General features: G+C 44.6%; 1 long non-coding RNA gene across 1 annotated transcript; it reads right to left on the reverse strand.

Annotated features, from left to right (window-relative positions):
- Positions 1 to 6,604: 6,604 nt before the first annotated feature.
- LOC123094769 (uncharacterized) lies at positions 6,605 to 10,301 on the reverse strand. Its single transcript, XR_006445962.1, has 6 exons — positions 9,647 to 10,301; positions 8,376 to 8,443; positions 8,211 to 8,297; positions 7,577 to 7,643; positions 7,122 to 7,210; positions 6,605 to 6,835 (listed from the first exon to the last, which is right to left on the reverse strand). It is a non-coding gene; the product is annotated as an uncharacterized lncRNA (long non-coding RNA).
- Positions 10,302 to 20,294: the final 9,993 nt, after the last annotated feature.

Consider the following 20,294-nt stretch of genomic DNA (forward strand, 5'->3'; position numbering starts at 1 on the left):
AAGAACAAATATCCGCTCCCCAGGATCAACGACCTGTATGATCAGCTCGCTGGATCCTCAATCTTCTCCAAAATGGATTTGAGGTTGGGCTACCATCAAATCAAAATCAGGAACGGGGACATTCCTGAAACGGCCTTTGTTACTCGTTATGGCCAATACGAGTACACCGTCATGTCCTTCGGTTTAACCAACGCTCCAGCCACCTTTTCTCGGTTAATGAACTCAATCTTCATGGAGTATTTGGATAAATTCGTCGTTGTTTACCTCGATGATATACTCATCTACTCCAAGAACGAGGAAGAACATGCCGAACATCGAAGGCTAGTGTTGAAGAAACTTCGAGAGCATTGCCTTTATGCCAAGTTTTCTAAATGTGAGTTTTGGTTGTCAGAAGTGACCTATCTGGGTCATGTAATATCTGGTAAAGGTATTGCTGTTAACCCTGAGCGAGTTCAAGCCGTCCTTAATTGGACTCCACCTGAATCAGTCAAGCAAGTTCGGAGTTTTCTGGGCTTAGCGAGCTATTGCCGTCGCTTTGTCGAAAATTTCTCCAAAGTTGCTAAACCTCTAACCGAACTCCTCAAGAAGGATAAAAAGTTCGAATGGACTCCACAATGTGAGCACAGCTTTCAGGAACTGAAAAGACGCCTGACTTCTGCTCCCGTACTTGTACCGCCAGACTTCTCTAAGGACTTTGTTATCTACTGTGACGCCTCGCGACAAGGACTAGGCTATATTCTCATGCAAGATCGACATGTAATTGCTTACGCTTCACGGCAATTGCACCCACATGAGGAGAATTATCCTACTCATGATCTAGAGCTTGCAGCTGTAGTCTATGCACTTAAAACCTGGCGACATTACCTTCTCGGTAATCATTGCGAAATATTCACTGATCACCCAAGTCTGAAGTACATCTTCACCCAACCGGATTTGAATCTCAGGCAAAGACGTTGGGTCGAGTTGATCACAGATTTCGACTTAGGAATAACTTACACCCCAGGGAAAGCCAACGTCATGGCTGATGCGCTAAGTCGTAAATCTTATTGTAACAACCTGATGTTACAACAAAGTCAACCGCTTCTCCATGAGGAATTTCGGAAGCTTAAACTTCACATTGTTCCTCAAGGATTTCTTTCCACCTTGGTGGCGAAACCTACTCCTACGGATCAAATTATCGCTGCCCAAAAGCGAGATAAGGGAATATCTAAAATCAAGGAGAACATTGCTAGCGGAGGTGCTAGTTGTTTCTCCACAAATGATCATGGTGTTGTGTACTTTGAGAACCGTTTAGTGGTTCCCAAGAACGAGCATCTACGGCAGTTGATCCTTAAGGAGGCTCATGAATCTCCTCTCACCATTCATCCCGGTAGTACCAAGATGTATCAGGACCTACGCCAGAGGTTCTGGTGGACTAGGATGAAGAGAGAAATTGCTCATTACATTGCTAATTGCGACGTCTGCCGTCGTGTAAAAGCAGAGCATCAACGGCCTGCTGGCACCCTTCAACCCTTAGCTATTCCTGAATGGAAATGGGATAAAATTGGTATGGATTTCATTACCGGTTTTCCCAGGACCAAGAGAGGGAATAATGCTATCTTCGTCGTTGTCGATCGTCTTTCCAAAGTGGCCCATTTCTTACCTATTCGTGAGAGTATAACCGCTAGCCAGTTGGCAGACTTATACATCTCCCGAATCGTGTCTCTCCATGGTGTTCCTTTGGAAATTAACTCGGATCGAGGAAGTCTTTTCAACTCTCGATTTTGGGAAAGTTTCCAAAATGCTATGGGAACCCGCCTTTCCTTTAGCACCGCTTTTCACCCTCAATCGAGTGGTCAAGTAGAACGCGTCAACCAGATCCTAGAAGACATGCTTCGAGCCTATGTTATCTCATTCGGAATGGAGTGGGAGAAATGCCTTCCATTTGCCGAATTCGCTTACAACAACAGCTATCGATCTAGCTTGGGTAAAGCCCCTTTTGAAGTTCTCTATGGACGACGGTGTCGAACACCCCTTAACTGGTCAGAAACCGGGGAAAGACAATTCTTTCGCCCGGATATGATTCAGGAAGCAGAAGAGCAAGTTCGCAACGTTCGTGAAAAGTTGAAAACAGCCCAATCTCGTCAAAAGAGTCAGTATGACCGAAAACATAAGGCCATGACTTTCGAGGTTGACGAGAAAGCTTACCTTCGGGTTACTCCTCTGAAGGGGACCCATCGTTTCGGTATCAAAGGCAAATTGGCTCCTCGTTACATTGGACCTTTCCGTATTCTCGCTAAACGAGGAGAAGTTGCCTACCAGTTGGAACTACCTCCACATCTCTCCAGAGTCCACGATGTTTTCCACGTTTCTCAACTCAGGCGTTGCTTCTCGGATCCTATCCGTGGAGTGGACCACGAAACGCTTGATCTCCAAGATAATCTCACGTATCGAGAGTACCCCATTCGTATCCTCGATCAGGCCGAGCGTACCACTCGACGTCATAATATCAAGTTTCTCAAAGTTCAATGGTCGCACCATTCTGAGGATGAAGCAACTTGGGAAAGGGAGGATCGTCTTCGACTCGAGTATCCCACCCTTTTTCCGGAGGAACCCAAATCTCGGGACGAGATTCTTTTGAGTGGGGGTGAGTTGTCACACCCTAGCTAGTTCATGCATTAGAGTGTTGCATCATGTTTATTCTTTCATCAGAAACCTGAAATGGGGATGACAGAACCCCCAGCCCCCTCTGAAACCAATTAGGGTTTACTAAAAAACTTTTTCAATGAACCTGAAATTCCCTTCTAAAATGCCCATCATTTTTGTCTTGGTTCAGATCCTCTTCCAAAAGTGATGCACATTTTCCTAGGCCATCTTAGGGTTTTTGAATTAAATCATAAATATTTGAATTTGGGCATTTAAAATTATATAAAAGATTTAAATGCTCAAATATCTCCAAACTAAAATGTTTCATGTTGGAAATAATCCAACTATGGACCAGGAGTAGTTTGGTGATTTTAGGAGTTGCCTAAGTATTTTTAATAAATCAACAAAGTTGCAGAAGTATTAAAAAACAGAGAACAGTAAAAATAGAAAAACTTACCTGGCGCCAGCACTCGGCCCACCTGCCGGCCCAGCCCAGCGCCGCTCCAGCGAGCTGCTTGCCGGCCAGGCAGGCAGGCAGGTGCCCGACGGCGACCACAGCGCGCGCCACACAGCTGGCTGCCGCCCTGCTCCACCTCCTCGCCTCGGGGCTGGATGGATGAGCTCTACGCAGTGCCGTGAACCCGCAGGACACCTCCATTCTCCCCCAACCCCTCTCTCTCGCGCTCCGCCGCCATGGCCGACGCCATCGCCGCCACCCCCTCGCCGTAGCCACGCCCTCCGTCAACCCCACGCCGTGCCGCCGTGTCCAGGAGCTCCGCTACCCTCCTCTCCTTCGAGCAAGCCGAGCCCCGAGCGCTCGCAAGGCCCGAGCCCACCGCATCGACCTCGACCGAACTGCCGTCGCCGGAGATCCCCTTCAACGCCGACGTCGCTCCGGCCCGTCCCCGGCCGCACCAAGGGCTTCGTCGAACTCCCCGTGAGCTTAGCTATCTTCCCCTCCCTTCTTTCTTGCTCCCGAGCCATGTAGCAACCTCCCGAAGCTCAACCGCAACCACCGCCGCGGAGCTCGTCGCCGACATGCTCCCGGTCATCTTCCGGCCACCCCACGGTGTCCATCATGCTCACCGCGTCACGTAGCACCTAACTAGCTACTCCCCGCTCCTCACCGACCCCTCTTGCGTCAAGTTCGACTTCGGCCGAACTCCGGTGGCCGCCAAAGTCGTCGCCGGCGCCAACTCCGGCCACCCCGACCCCAACGGACTCCACCAAGAGCTGCGGTTCGTCCTCAACTCCTCTCCGGTGGCCTCCGCGGCTCGTTTGGTTGCCGGAACGGCAAAAACCACTTCCGCCGCCGCGTCGGGCTCGCCGGCGGCTAAACGCCGGTGCAGCCGACCCGGGTTTGACCACGGGTGGGCCCTGGATGACTCTCCTGAGTCAATGACAGGTGGGGCCCAGCCCTGTTAACTAATTAGGATTAGTTTTAATTAAATTTAGTTTAGCTAATCACCCTGACACGCGGGACCCACTGTCAGGTTTGACCCGGACCATGTCCCGTTGACCTGCTGATGTCACACTGACGTCAGGCTGATGCAGTAATTGATTTTCTGGATTTATTTTAATATAGGAAATTCCAGAATATAGTTTAAACTTCAAAAATTCATAACTTTTAATCTGTAACTCCAAATCAGACAAATTATATATGAAAAATGATCAGAAAAATCCAATCTATCCATCTGTACTATTTTCATGCATGATTAAACAAGTTAACTTGATGTTTAATGCAGAACAAGGAAAAAACACTTTAAAGGGCCATGTTTGAGTTTGAAATTTGAATCTTTGATTCAAATTTGTTTTAACCCTTCTGGTCTTAGTTGCATTAGCCGAACACACTCATATTGCCATGTTTCAGGCATGCATCATATTGTTGCACATTGTTTGGTGATGGTTGTGTATCGGTGTTCAATGCGGCAGGTTCTGTCTCCGAGGAGTACCGTGATTACCCTAACGAAGAACCGTATCGGTGCATCGAACCATCAGGCAAGCAACCAACCATTTGATCATATCGATACAATCCCATGTTCTCGCTCCTGCTCTCTTTTACTGCATTAAGACAACGCGTTTCAAACTGCTGTGTGCTATGGTAGTTGAACCCACTTCCTCTGCATGACCTGTCATTCCCACAGTAACTAGATGAAACCCACTAGCATGTGTAGGAGTTGATTGAGCCATATGTATGTGTTGTTCCTACCTTGCTATGCCTGCTATGCTTAGAGTCGTGTCAGGTCTGGTTCATCTGGGTGATGGGCTAGAGTGAAATGATTATGTCGGTAATGAGAGTGGTGTGGTGAACACGATTTGGTAAAGGTATCGATGAAAGGCCATGTAGGAGTACATGGTGGGTTGTTTCATTGAAGCCGACCTTAAGCACTGAGATCTGTATGTGTGATTTAAGATACAGCTACTACCATGCATTGGGCCCTGAAATATGACCCCGCTCGACTTCTTATTCACCCTAGTCCTCTGTCCAGGAGTTGCAAGTAGTTTCTGGTGTTTGTAGCCTACTAGAGGCCGTGGACAGTGCTGACCGTAGGGGTGGGCTGTGATGCGGTAGGTACGTGGCCGGGTAAACCGGGCACCCGTTTGGTGTCACGGAACCCTGTTCACATCGTTTGGGGCTGTGACCGAAACTCCGGCCGGATCTCCTCATGGATGGAACCCGAATAGGCGATAAACCTGGACTAGAGACTTAGGTGTTTAGGTAGGTCGTGGTCTACACCCACGTCGGCTTTCGCTTGAAGTCTGCCGAGCACATGTCGTGTGCAGATGCTAAGTGGTGGAAACATGTATGAAGAAGTACACCCCTGCAGGGTTAACATGATCTATTCGAATAGCCGCGTCCGCGGTGAAGGACTACTTGGTTGCCTATACAGTTCATAGACAAGTTAATGGAAACTACTAAAAGCCTCAAGATAAGTGTGAGTGCCGAGGATGGATCTTCCGTAGGAAGATGGAGGTGGATCCTCGGTAGTGTATTGAAGTGGTGAGTAGTGGACTCGTGTACGCAAAACCATTTCAAGTTGGAGTCTCGTAGGATAGCCTAGCCAAGAGTCAAAGCTGGCTTGCTGCAACAACTCCACCAACCCTTCTTGATAATGTGCATGTATGTAGGATCTGATGTAAGTCTTGCTGAGTACCTTTGTACTCATGTTGCTATAATTTACATTTTTACAGAAGACGCTGCAACCCCTTCTGATGGGTTCTTCGTAGACGTTGACATCAATGAGTAGGCTAAGGCCCAGGTGGTGATCCTGAGCTTGTGAAGGACCACGTAGTATAGCTAGGCTTTCCAAGCGTCTTTTATTTTACTAGTTGTCTGTACTCAGACAAGTTACTTCCGCTGCTGGTCTGTATGACTGTATGACTTGAATGCTGGGTCGTGTGACCCGTACCTATGTGTATGTTATGTATGGCTCTCTGAGCCTTAAATAAAGTACTTGTGTCGTAGAGTCATGTTGTGATGCCTTGTTGTATTTGCACATATCGAGCATATTGTGCGTATGATTGAAATGCTTGGTATGTGTGGGATCTGACTATCTAGTTGTTTATCTTTAGTAGCCTCTCTTACCGGGAAATGTCTCCTAGTGTTACCACTGAGCCATGGTAGCTTGCTACTGCTCTGGAACACTTAGGCTGGCCGGCATGTGTCCTTCTTCGTTCCTGTGTCTGTCTCTTCGGGGAAATGTCACGCATTGAGTACCGGAGTCCTGTTAGCCCGCTACAGCCCGGTTTACCGGAGTCCTGCTAGCCCAGTGCTACAGCCCGGACCCACTTGCTGATGACCGACAAGTTCGTTGCTGGGTCATGGATGCCTGTCCCTGTAAGTCTGTGCCACTTTGGGTTTACGACTAGTCATGTCAGCCCGGGCTCCTTATCATATGGATGCTAGCGGCACTATCATATACGTGAGCCAAAAGGCGCAAACGGTCCCGGGCAAAGGTAAGGCGACACCCGTGGGGATACCGTGCGTGAGGCCGCAAAGTGATATGAGGTGTTACAGGCTAGATCGATGTGACATTGAGTCGGGGTCCTGACATCAGGACTCCGTTTTTCTTCCGTTTGCTTGTTTCCCAAGATAAAAACTCTTTATATACTGCCCTGAACCTATTGACCGCACAAAGGACAAGGGTCGTGTTCTCCGTCTCCTCCGGTCGCTTCGCCTCTCGGATCCTCCGCTCTTTCCCCTCGGCAGCTACACCAATCACAACACAACATCAGGGATAAGGAAAAAAATGCATGCGTCTAATGAAAGCGACATTTCCATCAGTTCTACTAATTTGTCACCAACTTCCTGGAAATATGAGATAATTGAAGGAAATACAAATATAGGCTATCCTAGGCGGCAAAGTGTTTGGCATGCCATCATTTGATACTAGTGGCACAAGCCATTTATTTTAACTGGGTTATTTGCGTATCAAGGCATTTTTTGTATAGCTATAGGTTTTATATAGCATTTATTAGGACCGAGCAGAGCATACCTTAAACGCAGCAACGCCGATCAACAGCAGGAACAAACCACACAGATACATGCTATTTCCTTGATCACAGTAGCCAACCTTCACAGCACCTGGAAGAGAAACATTAAAATATGGGTCCATAAATCAACATGGGTTTACGGCCTATATGCATCCACACACACTCGTCAGAAAAGTAGAGATAACTAATTAGTAATTGCTCCTCTTAACTTCTGTAGAACATAACAAACAAGAGCTCCTCTTAACTAATTAGTAATTGATCAAGTAGAACCTAACACCAACTCATAATATGTCAAGTACAGAAGCAATTCCTTTGAACAAAACACATAAGAAAAAAGAGCAAAAGAAAAGAAAGCGTAAGTCTATCGATGATCCAACACTGACATATGTTTTTGTCACTAAATCTGCTGCAACACACTAATATGCAAGAACAGCAGATGCACAAAGTCATCTCATACCAAGTGAAGATAATATGACAAGTAGGGAGCAACCAGCGGTGCTACACATGCAGCAAGCTTTGCCCGTCTGCATAACAGAATATACTTCGTCATTTATATGTCTTAGCATAGTATAATACTGCACATACAGCAAAAAAACAAGCACCACGAACCTCCTGGATAAACAACAGAAACAACCAAGAAGCACTCAGTTTTCAATTCATCAAAGGACTAAAAATATAAAACTTTGCATGCAGAAAAATTGACTCCCATGCATTGCAAAACTAACCAAATTCTGAATCCATTTACAGGTGAGGAACACAAAAAAATTCCTAGTAAAGTATACTACTGAAATAAGTGCTTTGAAACATAGAATTTTGGAGCTGCACAAAAGATGCAGCTGAAGAGGACACCCCTAAATGAAAACATCAAGCTAAAAAATTAAGCTAGCAAACCAGTCTGACCTATTAGATATCCCACATGGACAGTAGCACCTAAATATTGAGGCAACAAAATTGACAAAAAAATCCCCATATATGAACATCACAACCTGTGGGCATTAACTAAACACAAATTAAACCTAAAAGAAGAAGTCAAATGATAAATCTTCTACAACATTAACGCATGGGATTGTGTTCAACGAGAGAAATATCACCTTGTTCTTCTTCACCAAATTCTTCTGTTGGATTATTCCTCCTCTTATTTCTCAGATCGTCAGACATTGAATCAGAGGATGGAGCGCCTAACAGAGCAGAGCAAGGAAAATCTTTAGGTCTAGTAAAACATTAGCCAAGCGAGTACACAAATTCTTGTCCATTACCTTAAGGAATATGAGATCCAAAAATAATACATTGCGATAAGGTGACCATTATGACAATGTCCATGGACCTGCAAGCACCATTGAGTACAATCACAGAAGAAAATCAAAAATACATTACAAAACAACAGGAGATCATCATCATAATACCCTTAATCTAAGAGAATAAATGAATAATAATCAAGAAATAATGGAAGGAGAACAGAACTATAAAGCTTTTATTAATCGATGAGTAGCCTGGTTCACTTCCAAATATAAATATGCAGAAATTGAAGGAGGTGGACACCGATCAATTTGACATGCTGCTGTCTGCCAAACTAAGAGACACAACCAGCCAATGTATTTTTAGCTCCACAACACCAATCTGATTGTAAGCTGATCAAGAAGAAAGAATAGACAATATAAATCATGCCCCTATTATCCTAACCGAGGGCAGCCGACAAGCGGGACCAGGAGCAGCACCGGCCCACCTTTCATTGCGAGACCACAAGCTCGGGCGCACAAGCTGGGTGCGCATGTGTCGGCCAACCTCTCGATGGCTTCCCACGACGTGCATGACACGGTCAGCGTGCGACATGACGTGCGACGTGGCAGGAACAGGCTCACCCAACGAAATCCAACCCAGCCAATGGAGGCCTGAGCTGAGCCCACTAGTCATAGTACGCCACGAAAGAACATCAGGTAAAAAATGCAGTAAAATCTAACGTCCGGTAGAGCAGCGTTGCCCCGACTTGTGTGGATCGAACCGGTAGAATCGAATGGAAATCGAGGGAGCTTCAGGTGAGCGGGTCGCCCAGCCACAGAGTATTCATCAAAATTCAGTATAAAAAAGGACTACTCATGAATAGAAAGATCATTGTCGCAATTTGGAATGACATGTTCTAGTAGGAATCCTAGATATACAAAGAGAGTATTAGTTCAGCAGAATCAATATCATTATTCAACAAACTATCAACCATTACACAATATCTCAAGAATTTATAGTGTAGCCACCAAACAAAGTGGTAATCAAGGCAACATCAATCTAACAACAATGGCTGACTGATGATGTTTTAGTCCTTCCGGTTTACTAATTCAGAGGAACTGTAACAAAAATCGCTCTTTGGTCAATAGCATCAACTGATTCTTTGAACTCTAAATTCCACTCTTAGCTAAAATTATTCTTCCTCTCTTCTATGTCAGATCTGCACACGTCAAGTTTAAAAATCCATATAATAGCAAAGTAAAATACGTGTGAGGAAGAAATTAAGAGAGGGAGAGAAAGAGTGGAGCACCAAGTTTGCCGCCGGCTTGCATCGCTCGAGCCACCTGCAACAGGCACCTCCAGATCCACGAGGCAGCCATGGGAGGAGGGATGAGCTCCTGGTTCCTCTCGCCTTCCCACACCGCCTGTTCACCTCGACCTCCTTGCCTAATGGGGGGGTGTGGAGGCAGATGTGGCGCCTCTCATGGTGCAGAGGAGGTGACGACGCGGTGGTGCAACAAGTCGACCTGCCAGCCGCCGACAGGTGCGCGAGGCCTCACCCTGCCCCTTCCCCATGCTAGGATCGCTCACCTTCTCCTTCCCTGCTGTTGCTTGCCTTCCTTGCCGGCCTCCTCCTTCCCTTGTCGTCCGCACCCTACACCTCCCCTACATCCCCACCCGCACTGCGAAGATGACCTACTTCCGATCTGGATCGACGATGACATGGAAGTGCACAGGAGGAGGCGAGCAGAGGAGAAGGCTGGCGGTGGGATCAACGGCGACATGATAGAGGAGAGGAGGAGGCGAGTGGAGAGACGAGGTCGGCCGACGGCTGCTGGCAAGGAGAGGATGGTGGGGATCGAGGGAGGGGTGCGGCGGCTCGTGGGGATCGAGGGGAAAGAGAAAGAGGGCTAGGGTTCATTTGGCGGCTGGGGTGGGAGTGGGGCAAGATGCGGGTGATTTTGTGCGGGCGTACCGAGATGATTGGGCAAAACCATCTGCACCTGCAAATGGGCAACCCAGCCAACCAACGTGCAGCACGAGCCCACCAGTCATTGGACAACGAAAACGACCACAAGGCTAAATTTGATTTTAACTGCTGTGAAGATCCAACGGCTCAGGCGCGCCAGAAAGGCATATCAGACGGCCGACGAAGCTTGCAATCGGGGGAGCGTTCTGGACGTGAGTTCTCTAGCTTCTGTTTTGTTTTAAATATCTTCCAAATCTTGTACTGCTGGCTCAAGAAAGTTTTTATCGCCGATCTGATCAAAAAACAATGAATTTGCCAATTCTTCTTCATCCAACGATTTGCATATCCTTGAACCCTAGGAGAGCGCCCTCCAAGAACTCAACACCACCATGCGAGAGCCCCAGGGCGGGCGCCAACTGTCATGGAAACGTCACGACAGATGTCCTAGTGGGAGGACTTAGTTGTGAGGCCAACGCTTCCATGTGGTAGCTTGAGAGGGGTTGATCGGGACGAGAGACGCGAGGCGGATCAACACACAAGACAAGGATTTAGACAGCTTCGGGCCTCGGGAAGCATCATCTAGTAATAGCCCTACATGCTGTTTGTGGCTAGATCAAATTATGCTCATGAGGGAGACGTCGCATAACCGGCTCTCCTCTAGTTGTGTCTAGCCTTAACGATTATTTTCCTGCCCTCCCCTCTTGTGGTGCCCCGCCCCTCCTTATACAAGTTGGAGGGGCGGGTTACATGTAGAGTCAAACTCGGATTAGGACTTAACCTATTTTGATGTCTTACCATGGGCTTCTCACCATGGGCTTCTTAACGTCTTGGGCTTCTTAACGTAAGCCGGCTTACAATCCAGCTTACAATCTAGCTTACCATCTGGCTTAACTATCTGGCTTAACTGTCTGGCTTAATTGTCTGCCAGCTTAACTGTCCGGCTTAACTGTCTGTTGGCTTAACTGTTTAGCTTAACTGTCTGGCTTAACTGTCTATCCGCTTAACTGTCCGTTGGGTCACCAATGAAACACCAAGTCCCAGCCGGGTCATATCTCCGGCCGAAGTCATACCGCGGGGTATATCCCCAACATCACGCATTGTTCCTTTAAGTCCTTGTAGCTTGCTACGACTTGGGTTCATACGTTGTTGATCGACACGTTTGTTGTTGGGTCATGTATGCCTGTCCCTGTAAGTTAGCACCACCTTGGGTTTATGACTAGTCATGTCGGTCCGGGTTCTTTTTCATATGGATGCTAGAGACACTATCATATATGTGAGCCAAAAGGCTCAAACCGTCCCGGGCCAGGTAAGGTGGCACCCATGGGAATACCGTGCGTGAGGCCGGAAAGTGATATGATGTGTTACATGCTAGATCGATGTGACTTAGGACCGGGTCCTGATAGAGACCAAGGTTATCAAACCACTAGCAGAACCACACAACACTACGTAAACGGTATTTGCACACAAAGAACAAATACTTGCAACCCGACGTGTTAAAAGGGTTGTCAATCCCTTTCGGGTAACTGTGCCAAAAATTGTCAAGTTGACAGGATAAAATTGTAGTAGATTGATAATTGTAAATAAAAGCAAGTAAAATTCAGCAAGGTGTTTTTGGGTTTTTGGATTAATAGATCTAAAAATAAAAGCGAATAAAAATAGATCTCGAAGGCAAATATGATAAAGAAGAGACCCGGGGGGCGTAGATTTCACTAGTGGATTCTCTCAAGAAAAATAGCATACGGTGGGTAAGCAAATCACTGTTGGGCAATTGATAGAACTTCAAATAATCATGACGATATCCAGGCAATGATCATTATATAGGCATCACGTCCAATATTAGTAGACCGACTCCTGCCTGCATCTACTACTATTACTCCACACATCGACCGCAGTCCAACACACATCTAGTGTGTTAAGGCATGGAAAGCCGGAGTAACGCAATAAGAATGATGACGTGATGTAGACAAGATCTGTTCATGTAGGATAGACCTCATCTTGTTATCCTTAATGGCAACGATACATATGTGTCGGTTCCCCTTCTGTCACTGGGATTAAGCACCGTAAGATCGAACCCATACAAAGCTACTATTCCCATGGCAAGTAAATTTTATCTACTTGGCCTAACTAAACCAAAGATTCGAAGAAGAAATATGAGGCTATAAGTAATAATGCATATAAGAGATCAAAAGACTCAAATAACTTTCACGGATAAAAACATAGATCTGATCATAAACTCAAAGTTCATCGGATCCCAACAAACACACCGCAAAAAAGATTTACATCAAATAGATATCCAAGAGACCATTGTATTGAGAATCAGAAGAGAGAGAGAGAGAGGAAGCCATCTAGCTACTAACTACGGTCCCGTAGATCTACAATGAACTAGTCACGCATCATCGAAGAGGCCCAACCCATGCCCCACTCATCTCCCTCTTTGCTATCGGAGCAGAGGGGGATCATGGCGGCCATCCGGCCATGGCCGCGCCCCTAGGTAACGTGTCGGCCATCCCCGGCCCCACGATCACTTTAGGCGGAGCCCCCGACCCATCTCGACCGAACCCTAGCTATGTTACCCATTCCCCATGCGCCCCCACACTCTCTCATCTGAGCCTTGCCATCGTCGTCTTCGTGGCCGGTGATCCCCCTGCCTCAATCTACTGTCCTGGAGCCACTCTGACCTCCTCTCCATCGTCCATGAGCACCAACACATTGCCAACCCGCTGCATCACCATCGTTACGTTGTTCATCTCCGTCTCGATCATCCTCGTTGCTGTGGGTAGCCGTTGCCCCGACCAGATATCCACCACCAGCGCCTCCCTGACCTCACGTGCTCACCATCGGCTCCTGCGGTGAGCCCTCCATCGATTCCCTCATTTCCTCTATTCAACTTGGCGCCGTAGACTCGCGCCCGACTATCGCTACCATGGCCAGACCTCTGTATCTCCGCCGTGGGCGTACTCGCTCACTCCTCGTCCTACGTCTGCGACCTATACGCTGCGCCACCCGCCTTTGCTCGCCCACGCCACACGCTTGCCCGGCCGCCTCGCCTCCCCCTACCGCTAGCTCCGGCACCGCCTCCCAGCTCACCTCACCGTGCTGGATGCGCCGGCGCCGGTCTGCTCTCCTTCTGCTCACCCGCCGGCCCCGCTGCTTCCTACCGCTCGCGCCCTGCGCCTGGCCTCACCCGGCTCACCGTTGCTCATATTGGCCGCCTGCGGCTGCCCGCGTAGCTGCTGCCTCCCGATATGGCCGCCCACTGCTAAAGCCACTGGTTTAGCCACCGGCGCCTCTGGTTACGCTCATGCAAGCCTAGCAAGTGGTCGGTTAACTCCCCACTAACGCCCCTAATTTACCCCTAGGCCAAATGATAGGTGGGGCCTATTTTTGATTAGTCTAAAGTGTTAATTACATAATAGTACTACTAGTCATTGACATGTGGGCCTCCATGACCCTGTTGACTTGTCAGCTGGTCTGTTGACCGCTGATGTAGTGATGATGCCATGGTGACGTCATTTCCCCTTTTTATGTTGATTTATATAAGTGAAATAACTACAAAAAATTAATAGAACTTCTAAAATTATTATAACATAATTTGTAACTTGGATGAAAATACTTTCTACATGAAAGTTGATCAGAATTTCGAGACAATTCCGGATTCACGTACCGTTCGTCCACCGCGCATCCCTAGCATAGCAAACATTGAACCGCCCCCCTCCGGTTCCTTTGTCCAAAAATGCCTAACTCCGAGAAAACATTCCCGGATGTTTTTCCCCTTCGCCGGTATCACCTAGCACTGCGTTAGGGCACCCCTAGCACTGCTTATTGTCTTGTCATGCATAGTATTCCACTTGCTTGCTATGTATTCATTGTTTCTTCCCCTTCTTCTCTCCGGTAGACTCCGAGACCGCTGCTGATGCCACTGTGATCGGCTAGGTGACCTAAGACCCTTCTTCCCTTTCAGCAAAGCTTCCAGGCACACCCCCCTTTGATCATCCCAATATCGCCCATTCCATTCTGATGTCTACTACGCAACCTTCTTCTTGTGGATGTTGTTGGGCCTCCAAGTGCAGAGGTTTGTAGGATTGTAGCAAATTTCCCTCAAGTGGATGACCTACGGTTTATCAATCCGTGGGAGGAGTAGGATGAAGATGGTCTCTTTGAAACAACCCTGCAACCAAATAACAAATTGTATAGGTGCACTATTTCGGCGAAGAGATGGTGATACAAGTGCAATATGGATGGTAGATATAGGTTTTTGTAATCTGAAAATATAAAAATAGCGAGGTAACAAGTGGTAATTAAAAGTGAGCGAAAATGGTATTGCAATGCTTCAAAACAAGGCCTAGGTTTCATACTTTCACTAGTGCAAGTTCTCTCAACCATGATAACATAATTAGATCATATGACAATCCCTCAATGTGCAACAAAGAGTCACTCCAAAGTCACTAATAGAGGAGAACAAACGAAGAGATTAGTGTAGGGTACGAAACGACGTCAAAGTTATTCTTTTCGATCAATCCATTGAGCTATTCCTATAAGTGTCACAAACATCCCGAGAGTTTGTAGTAAAATAACACCTTAAGACGCTTATAAACCAAAACCCTAATGTCACCTAGATACTCCAATGTCACGTCAAGTATCCGCGGGTTTGGTTATATGAAATGCATCACACGATCTCAGATTCATCTATTCAAACCAACACAAAGAACTTCATAGAGTGCTCCAAAGTTTCTACCAAAGAGTGAAGACGAAAACGTGTGACAACCCCTATGCATAGATTCCCAAGGTTACGGAGCCCGCAAGTTGATCACCAAAACATACATCAAGTGAATCAATAAAATACCGCACTGTCACCACGGGTATCCCACACAAGACATACATCAAGTGTTCTCAAATCCTTAAAGACTCAATCCGATAAGATAACTTCAAAGGGAAAACTCAATCCATTAGAAGAAGGTAGAGGGGGAGAAACATCGTAAGATCCAACTATAATAGTAAAGCTCGCGATACATCAAGATCGTGCCATATCAAGAACACGAGAGAGAGAGATCAAACACATAGCTACAGGTACATACCCTCAGCTGCGAGGGTGAACTACTCCCTCCTTGTCATGGAGAGCGCCAGGATGATGAAGATGGCCACCGGTGGTGGACCCCCCTCAGGCAGGGTGTCGGAACAGGGTCCCGATTGGTTTTTGGTGGCTACAAAGGCTTGTGGCGATGGAACTCCCGATCTAGGTTTCTTTTCGGGGGTTTCTGTATTTGTAGGAATTTTTGGCCTTGGTCTCATGTCAGGGGGGTCTCCAAGTCATCCACAAGATAGGGGGCGCGCCCAGGGGGTAGGGAGCGCCCTCCACCCTCGTGGATGGCTCGGGACTCTTCTGGCCCAACTCTTGTACTTCAGGGCTTCTTTATGTCCATAAAAAATCCACAAAAAAATTGGCAAGTCAATTGGACTCCGTTTGGTATACCTTTTCTGTAAAACTCAAAAACATGGAAAAAACAGAAATTGGCACTGGGCTCTAGGTTAATAGGTTAGTCCCAAAAATCATATAAAATAGCATATAAATGCATATAAAACATCCAAGATGGATAATATAATAGCATGGAACAATAAAAAATTATAGATATGTTGGAAACGTATCAAACATCCCCAAGCTTAATTCCTGCTCGTCCTCGAGTAGGTAAATGATAAAAATAGAATTTTTGATGTAGAATGCTACCTAACATAATTATCAATTTAATATTGACATAAAAACGATAATACTTCAAGCATACTAATAAAGCAATCATGTCTTCTCAAAATAACATGGCCAAAGAAAGCTATCCCTACAAAATCATATAGTTTGGCTATGCTCTATCTTTATCACACAAAATATTTAAATTATGCACAACCCCGATGACAAGCCAAGCAATATTTTCATACTTTTGATGTTCTCGAACTTTTTCAATCTTCACACAATACATGAGCATGAGCCATGGACATAGCACTATAGGTGGAATAGAATGGTGGTTGTGGAGAAGACAAAAAGGACGAGATAGTCTCACATCAACTAGGCGGATCAACGGGCTATGGAGATGCCCATCAATAGATATCAATGTGAGTGAGTAGGGAATGCCATGCAATGGATGCACTAGAGATATAAGTGTATGAAAGCTCAAAAACAAACTAAGTGGGTGTGCATCCAACTCGCTTGCTCACGAAGACCTAGGGCATTTTGAGGAAGCCCATCATTGGAATATACAAGCCAAGTTCTATAATGAAAGGTCCCACTAATATGAAAGTGACAACATGTGAGACTCTCTATCATGAAGATCAGGGTGCTACTTTGAAGCACAAGTGTGGTAAAACGATAGTAGCATTGACCCTTCTCTCTTTTTTTCTCATTTTTTTGTTTGATTTTTTGTGCCTCCTCTTTTTTTGGCCTCTTTTTTATATTTTTTTGTCCGGAGTCTCATCCCGACTTGTGGGGGAATCATAGTATCCATCATCCTTTCCTCACTGGGACAATGCTCTAATAATGATAATCATCACACTTTTATTTACTTACAACTCAACAATTACAACTCGATACATAGAACAAAATATGACTCTATATGAATGCCTCCGGCGGTGTACCGGGATGTGCCGTGATTCAAGAGTGACATGTATGAAAAAATTATGAACGGTGGCTTTGCCACAAATACGATGTCAACTACATGATCATGCAAAGCAATATGACAATGATGGAGCGTGTCATAATAAACGGAACGGTGGAAAGTTGCATGGCAATATATCTCGGAATGGCTATGGAAATGCCATAATAGGTAGGTATGGTGGCTGTTTTGACGAAGGTATATGGTGGGTGTATGGTACCAGCGGAAGTTGCGCGGTACTAGAGAGGCTAACAATGTTGGAAGGGTGAGAGTGCGTATAATCCATGGACTCAACAGTAGTCATAAAGAACTCACATACTTATTGCAAAAATCTATTAGTTATCGAAATGAAGTACTAAGTGCATGCTCCTAGGGGGATAGATTGGTAGGAAAAGACCATCGCTTGTCCCCGACCGCCACTCATAAGGAAGACAATCAATAAATAAATCATGCTCCAACTTCATCACATAACATTCACCATACATGCATGCTACGGGAATCACAAACTTTAACACAAGTATCTCTCAAATTCACAACTACTCTACTAGCATGTCTCTAATATCACCATCTTCATATCTCAAAACAATCATAAAGAATCAAACTTGTCATAGTATTCAATGCACTTTATATGAAAGTTTTTATTATATCCCTCTTGGATGCCCATCATATTAGGACTAGTTTTACAACCCAAGAAAATTACCATGTTGTTCTAAAGGACTCTCAAAATGATATAAGTGAAGCATGATAGTTCATCAATTTCTTCAAAATAGAACCACCGCCGTGCTCTAAAAAGATATAAGTGAAGCACTAGAGCAAATGACAAACTACTCAAAAAGATATAAGTGAAGATCAAAGAATAGTTGAATAATTATGCAACTATGTGAAGAATAACATTTAATAATTTCATATCTTGGGATATTATTTAAACATCAATCAAAACAAAATAAAACAAAATGACGCTCCAAGCAAAACACATATCATGTAGTGAATAAAAATATAGCTCCAAGTAAAGTTACCGATGAACGAAGATGAAAGAGGGGATGCCATCCGGGGCTTCCCCAAGCTTAGGCTCTTGGTTGTCCTTGAATATTACCTTGGGGTGCCTTGGTCATCCGCAAGATTAGGCTCTTGCCACTCCTTATTCCATAGTCCATCAAAACTTCACCCAAAATTTGAAAACTTCAAAACACAAAACTCAACAGAAAATCATAAGCTTCGTTAGTATAAGAAAATAAATCACCACTTTTGGTTCTATTGTGAACTCATTCTAAATTCATATTGGTATAATATCTACTGTATTTGAACTTCTCCATGGTTCATACCCTCCGATACTACTCAAAGTTTCATCAAAATAAGCAAACAACACATAGAAAGCAGAATCTGTCAAAAACAGAACAATCTGTAGTAATCTGTAACTCTTGAATACTTCTGTAACTCCAAAAATTCTTCTCATTATATTGGTGGAAGTGAGGAATTTTCCTATTAATCTTCTGAAAAATAATCTACTTAAAAGGAATCCTCTGTAAAAAATGACAGCTAATCTCGTGAGCGCAGAGTTTCTGTTTTTTACAGCAAAATCACATTAACTTTCACCCAAGTCTTCCCAAAGGTTCTACTTGGCACTTTATTGAAACAAAATCTATAAAAAATGATTACTATAGTAGCTTAATCATGTGTAGACACAAAAACAGTTGGGGTAAATATTGGGTTGTCTCCCAACAAGCGATTTTCTTATGCCTTTCTAGCTAGGCATGATGATTTCAATGATGCTCACATAAAAGATAAGAATTGAAACACAAAGAGAGCATCATGAAGAATATGAGTAGCACATTAAGTCTAACCCACTTCCAATTCCTAGTGATTTTATGAGCAAACAACTTATGGGAACAAGAATAAACTACCATAGGAAGGCAAAACAAGCATAACTTTAAGATTTTTTGACACATAGAGAGGAAACTTGATATTATTGCAATTCCTACAAGCATATATTCTTCCTCATAATAATTTTCAGTAGCATCATGAATGAATCAGCAATATACCTATCACATAAAGCACTCTTTTCATGATGCATAAGCATAGAATTTTTCTTACTCTCCACATAAGCAAAATTCTTATCATTCATAGTAGTGGGAGCAAACTCAACAAAATAACTATCATGTGAGGCAAAATCCAATTGAAAATTAAAATCAATATGACAAGTTTCATTGTTATCATTATTCTTTATAGCATACATGACATCACAATAATCATCATAGATAGCAACTTTGTTCTCATTATCAATTGGAACCTCTTCCAAAATAGTGGATTCATCACTAAAGAAAGTCATGACCTCTCCAAATCCACTTTCATAATTATCACAACAAGATTCAACACCCTCCAAAATAGTGGGATCAATACTACCTAAAGTTGACACTCTTCCAAACCCACTTTCATTAATATAATCATCATAAACAGGAGGCATGCTATCATCATAATAAATTTGCATATCAAAACTTGGGGGAGTAAAAATATCATATTCATCACACATAGCATCCCCAATCTTGTAGCTTTGCATATCATTAGCATCATGGATATTCAAGGAATTCATACTAATAACATTGCAATCATGCTCACCATTCAAAGATTTAGTTCCAAACATTTTAATGTATTCTTCTTCTAACACTTCGGCACAATTACCGGAATCCTTATTTTCACGAAAGAGATTAAAAATATGAAGCATATGAGGCACCCTCAATTCCATTTTTTGTAGTTTTCTTTTATAGACTAAACTTGTGATAAAACAAGAAACAAAAAGATTCGATTGCAAGATCAAAAGATATAGCTTCCAGCACTAACCTCCCCGGCAACGGCGCTAGGAAAGAGCTTGATGTCTACTATGAAACCTTCTTCTTGTAGATGTTGTTGGGCCTCCAAGTGCAGAGGTTTGTAGGACAGTAGCAAATTTCCCTCAAGTGGATGACCTAAGGTTTATCAATCCGTGGGAGGCGTAGGATGAAGATGGTCTATCTCAAACAACCCTGCAACCAAACAACAAAGAGTCTCTTGTGTCCCCAACACACCCAATACAATGGTAAATTGTATAGGTGCACTAGTTCGGCGAAGAGATGGTGGTATAAGTGCAATATGGATGGTAGATATAGGTTTTTGTAATCTGAAAATATAAGAACAGCAAGGTAGCAAATGGTAAAAGTGAGCGAAAATGGTATTGCAATGCTTCGAAACAAGGCCTAGGGTTCATACTTTCATTAGTGCAAGTTCCCTCAACAATGATAACATAATTAGACCATATGACAATCCCTCAACTTGCGACAAAGAGTCACTCCAAAGTCACTAATAGAGGAGAACAAACGAAG

This window comes from Triticum aestivum, chromosome 4B (assembly GCF_018294505.1).
Source record: "Triticum aestivum cultivar Chinese Spring chromosome 4B, IWGSC CS RefSeq v2.1, whole genome shotgun sequence".
In the NCBI taxonomy this organism is placed as follows: Eukaryota; Viridiplantae; Streptophyta; class Magnoliopsida; order Poales; family Poaceae; genus Triticum; species Triticum aestivum.